Genomic DNA, 6004 nt, shown 5'->3' with positions numbered 1-6004 from the left:
TTTTGAACAAGACTGTTGGAGAAAAGCGGGCATTGGGGCGATGGCAGTTTCTCATTGGCTGAGTCGCAGGGGTGGCGGCTTTGTGGCAGGAGGTGTAGGACACAGGTTCTCTCGCTGGGGAGTCTTCCGCTGGGTCTGTGATTGGTCCTGGAATTGGCCCAGAGCCACGGCCGCCTCTCAGCCTCCCCAACGAGCAGAGCAGTGGAGTCTCCTCTCCTGAGCTTCCCTTGATTCATTTTTGCCAGACCCACATCATCTTTCTCCCTGCCCGCCTCCAGCCCTCTCTGGAGTTGGGCTCCCCTGACTTCACCAGGACGGAAATGGGTGGCAAGTGGAGGCTGAGGTCAAGCAGGCTGTGGAGTGGCCCTCTGTAGGTGGGGAGTAACATTTCCTCGTGGAAGGGGCTGGCCACCTACCTCCATTCTCCTTAGCTCGGCTCAGAGGCCCAGACAACAAGCTCCCCAGAGACTGTGATAGGAAGGGTCACCCCACTCCATTCAAAGACCCAGGACGCACCCAGCCTCCAAGTCCTGAGGTCGGAACAAGCCTGGATGGAAACTAATTCAATGTGGCTCACCCCAGGGAAGAAGAGGGGGTCCCACAATAGAAGTCTCTGGCTGAAGTCCCCTTGTTCTGCAGGGTCCATTGTTGGGTCTGGGCAGCCCCATGCAGGATGGCGAGGTGGGAGAAACATACTCTCCCCATAATTAGCGAGGAACGTTTGTCCAGCCACTCATTGCTCTTGGCCTCATTATGAGGAAGACTGACGTCATTTACTGATGGGCTGTGAGCAGGATGGAGGGAATGCGCCACCCATGCACGGGAAGGCGTGAGCAGGCAGGCAGAGACACAAGACGTAACTGCGAGCAATGAAGCAACTTTTTCAAAGCACAGGCGCCCCTCGCCAGCCTCTCTTCTTGAGGAATAAAATCAGCGCCAGGGCAAGAGTGAAACCCAGGTGGAAGGAGCCAACGCCAGGGCCAGGGCTCAGGGAAGGTGAGCGACGTGTCTGGCCCTCAGTGGAGCAAGTGCCTCCTTGCATTGGCCCAGACACTCCAGGAGCCTCCCTGGTGACTTCTGGTCTGAGATTTTGGTACCTCGCTGTTTCTAATTGGCTCCTTATATGAACTTCCCTGAAGAGCCCAGGGGCTTGTTAGGGGAGCAATTCAGAAATAATAAAGTTATAACTCATGTGCAAGTGAGTGTAACCGTGTATGTGCCATGTGCCAGCCTGTGAGAACAAGTCACCTTCACAACCACCCTATGAGAGGAGTGAGACTGTCATTCCTATTTTACACATGAGAAGACAGAGACCAAGGAATTAGGCCACTGTTGGGTCCCTAAGTTGGAAGTGGCCAGGACATGGGAGAGCTAAGATCATAGTCTAGCATTTTCTTCCCTGTCGCTAGCATCTTCCCCTATCATACCTAAATCAACGTGACCCAGCTTCTGTCACCTGCGTTGCTGACGATTCCTTCTCTACCAAACACCGATTACGTTCTACCAGGTTAAGTGTCAAACCCTTAGCCTTCGAGAATGATCTTTCAGTATCAGCACCACTCAGACACCTCTAAATGCAGCCTGGAATTCTGTTGGCCAGTCCTTCCTCCTAGGTTCCTGGAGACATTCTCCTGCCCCACCAAGCCCCAACTATGATGCTCTCTGTCTATGCAGCTGCCCCTGGGGGTTCCTTTCAAGCCTGGGTCATTCAGCCTGGCTCTTCACAGCCAGCCCCCAATCTTAGCTCAGGCTGAGACGCTCTGGCATCTCGGATGGATGTTATGGATAGCGGGAAGATGCACTGTCACCGCCATGGGGTTGTCACGTGACAAAGGCAGGCCTGCATCCCTCCAGTGCCCACCATCTCCCAGCAGCAGGTGCTCAGGAAGCATGGGCTGGATTTAACTGGATTGAGGTGCCCAGCCCCCTCAGCTCCTGGGGCTCCCAACCGCGGCACAGCCAGCCCTGCCCTCTTACTGTTTTCTCCCTGGTCCAAAGACATCTGGCACAGGCAGGGCCACCATAAGGAAGCGTAATAGGCAAACATCACACCCCACACCCTGCTGCCAGCGCAGCCACGGGTGCCCATGTGCTCAGATGGCTCTGGTCCTTGTCCAGCCCTCTCTCCCTGCAGCCTGGCCTGGGCCTGCAGAGGAGAGCTGGGCTCATGGAAAGCTGTGCTGGGCAGGCATCACTCTATCTCCAGTCCAGTGCGTGTCCTCAACTCCCTGCGAGGAATGGACACCACCCTGCTTAAATGCTGCAGGGTGCCCCACTGCAGGAGTGCGGCTGGGGGGGACTCCCAACTGCTTAGCCTGGTGGGCCAGACCTGCCCCTTCCCAGCCTCACCTGGCTCAGCCCCCCTCCCACTGCTGAATCTAACACCTTGCTCACTACTCAGAACCCCTGCAGCTCAGGGGTGCTCCTCTTCCTCCTCCTGCACGCTGGGCTGCTTTCCAGGTCACAGCGTCCGGCCATCCTTCCCCAGACCCGGTGGACTCGCTTCCCGGGCACCCCGTGTTCCGCCCCACCCCCACCCACCTAGCACAGTCTCATCACACTGGCTTGATCTCTGTGAACGCCCATTCTGCCACCAGGTTGTCCACAGGGCTGTTGCTGTTGTACTTGGGATCTAGCAGAGTTGGTGGCACATAGTATTTCAATGGATGTTTCTAGAATGAATAAAGGAATGAATGGTGAGTCTGAGAACTGGCTCTGATCCTGCAGACCCCGTCCTCGGGCGACCTCTGGCGAATGACCTTAAGCATCTCCTCCCTCATTTGCGTTTCCAACTCAGGTTCAGTTTTAGTTTCCTTTCTCTTTCGTTCCCAAAATGGAAACTCAAGAAGGAAACTGAGATTACTAGAAGCAGAGTGGGGAAAAAGGGCGGAGCCAGACGCTGGGGGGGCGGGAGGGGGACGGGAAACCGGCGGGGGCGGGCATGGGGGCGGGGGGGGGTGGGGCTGGAGGAGGCGGGGGCGGTGCCGGAAGCGGGGGACGGTGCCGGAAGCGGGGGGCGGCGCCAGAAGCAGGGGCCTGGCGGGGGGCGCCAGGGGAGGAAAGCTGAGACCGGGAGGGAGCGGAAGCCCAGGCAGAGGGGGCGAGGGGAGACGGAGGGCACCGCGCGGAGGGGCGGAGGGAATGGCACTGGCGGAGACTGGCTCAGAGCCTCGGGGTGCCTCTGGGACCTCAGCACAGCCTGGACACGGTTCTGTCGGTGCCAGGCAAGGGGGATGGGGTGGAGGCGTGACCGAGAGGAGGTTGGGGTTGGGTGGGGTGCACGTGGGGCAGCTCCCGAACCACAGAGGTCGCGGCGTCCACTTCCGACGCTGCCTGGGCACAGGGACAGAGCAGTGTGCCCAGCGCAGCGTCCCTTCCGTGCGGCTCGGGCGTGAGTCCAGAGCACCTTATCATTGGCTCCGTTTTTGTTTCTCCTCCATAGACCTGTGCCACAGATTGGTGCTTCTCAAAGGCGGGGCCAGCCACGTTGGCTTCACCTGGAGGCTTGTTAGACCTGCAGAGTCTACGGCCACCTCTAGACCACTGAACCCGTCTGCGTTTCTAGAGGATTCGACAGGTGATTAGTTTGCAGTTCGAGCCTGAGAACCTGGAGTCTGCAGTGGTGTTAGTTATTTGGTCCTTAAGGACAGGGCCCGACTTCGCCTTCTCCGTCCCCGACTCTCTGCGTGCCAGAGGAGATAGAAACTGAAAAGTCTGATGAAGCTGAGCTGGTTGGTGGCTGTGGGCCCTGGCTTGGTTTCGTGTGGCCCACCCAACCTGCAGCCACAGGAAGGCTGGTGGCCTCTCCTTTTCCTGGGATAGGGCCAGCTGTCTTCCCTGGCATTCCCCTGGTGATCAGCACTTTGTGAAAGCGTATTTTTCAGATCAGGGAGGCAGTACCGCTGTCACCTGCTCCCCCCACCACCTTTCCCAAGGAGCTTATGGGAATTGGCAAAACCATTGGAGAATTCCCCCAATTCTCAAATTCCAACCTGAGCCGCCTCCTTCCTCCTCTGCCTGCAACTGGGCTCAGTGTTTCCTAGTCTAGAAAGAGGGGTGCTTGCTTCGGTGGCCATGGAGTAGTAGTGGAGAGACTCCAACACAATACCTTTGTTAAAAATACCATCTCGTGGCTGTGGGCCATTCACCTGATGTTGACACCCTCCCCCCCGTAAGATGCTAGGCCACTTTCTTTACACACATGAGCTACAGCAAAAATCAGTCAGCTAGGAAATGGGGGCTCAGGGAGGTGGGCTCTGTGAGAATCGGAAATTCCTTTCCCTGCTTCCATGAGCCATCCTGCTGGCTACTGCAATGACCCGCCCACCACCACTCACTGCTTCAAAACATTTCTAGAACGTCTGCCATGTGCCAGGTGCCTCAGGCACCGTGACGGGAACAGGGGTGTGCACTGAAGAGGCGTTTCCACACCGTCTTCACACTCGGGCAGCCCTAAGAAAAGATCATTCAATTCTATTTACAAAAGAACCACCCTGATCCTGATAATCCCTTAGACCCTCCACGTGGGCTGCCACGTTGTGGTAAAGTCCCAACATGCAACGTGGCAAAGAACTGATGTCTTTGGCCAAGGGCCACCGAGGGCCCGAGGCCGGTCCACAGACAGATGAGGGAGCTTGGAGCCCGTGTCGGTGTTGGTAACAAATTGCCACAACCTCAGTGACTTAAAACAACAGGACCTTGGGGCGCCCGGGGGGCTGGGTCAGGTAAGCGTCCAGCTTCGGCTCAGGTCATGATCTCACAGTTTGTGGGTTCGAGACCCATGTCAGGCTCTGTGCTGACAGCTCAGAGCCTGGATCCTGCTTTGGATTCTGTGTCTCCCTCTCTCTCTGACCCTCCCCTGCTCGTACTGTCTCTGTCTCTCGCTCTCAAAAAAAAAAACAAAACAGTAGGCTGCTTAGCTGACTGACCCACCCCCACCCCAGGTCCAACTCCTGATTTCCGCTCAGGTCGTGATTTCATGGCCCCGTCTGTGAGACCAGGACCCGCGGGAGCTGTGCTGGCAGTACGGAGCCTGCCTGGGACTCTCTCTCTGTCCCTCTCTCTCTCTGCCCCTCCCCCTAACATAAATAAACATTTTTTTTTTTAAGTTTCATTTGCCCTTAGGAGAGCTAAGGGGGATCTATAATAATTTAGATAGGACTTTACATGATTAAGAAAGAAATCTAGACAAACATCGCGCTCTGTCTCTCAAAAATAAATAAAAAACATTAACAAAAAAACTTAAAAAACAAAACAAAACAGAACCTTATTCTCAGAATTCTGAGGCCGCAAGGCCAAGGTCAGTTTCACAGGGCCAAGGTCACAGTGTGGACGGGGCCAGGCTCCCTCTAAAGATGCTGGATCAAATCCTTCTGCTTGCCATGTCCAGCTCCGAGAGCTGGGTTCCCTGCTCTCCTCGGCTCGTGGCCCCGTCTTCTACCTCCGGAGCCAGGTCGTGGTCGCTTCGGGCTGCTCCTCCTTTACGTGGCCTCTGTAGTCACAGCAACCCCCCTGCCTCCCTCTAGCAGGGACACCTGTGATAGCATCTGGGGCCCACAGGGATCACCCCGGGTCACCTTTCCCGCTCAGTCGTTAGCGTCCCCAGACCTACAAAGACCCCCTTCTCCGTTTAAAGTACGTTTCGCCCGAGGAAGGAGGGTGAAACTCAGAACACAAGGGCCTTCCTCTGGGGCCTCAGGACTGCGCCTCCGGAAGCACCAATGGCAGAGTAACCAGAAAAGTGTCCCTCGTGGGGAGGGAAAGCAACGCGAGTTTGAGGAGGGAGAGGAAGAGTCATCAAGTGATTTAGACGGACAAGGAAAGAGAGAAAACCTGTTAATTCAGGGCTTTGGAACACCATCGGACTGATTCTTCTATTCATGTCAACACCAACTTCCTGGTCTGCGTTAGTTGACGCTTCGCCCTTGATGAAGGTCCTGTCAGCACTCTGATGGTCCACTGCCAGTCGTTCTGTAGGATTTTACGAACGGCTGCTTGTAAAACC

The sequence above is a fragment of the Suricata suricatta genome, chromosome 5 (genome assembly GCF_006229205.1).
Source record: "Suricata suricatta isolate VVHF042 chromosome 5, meerkat_22Aug2017_6uvM2_HiC, whole genome shotgun sequence".
Classification (NCBI taxonomy): Eukaryota; Metazoa; Chordata; class Mammalia; order Carnivora; family Herpestidae; genus Suricata; species Suricata suricatta.
Note: the sequence above shows the minus strand (reverse complement) of the source record.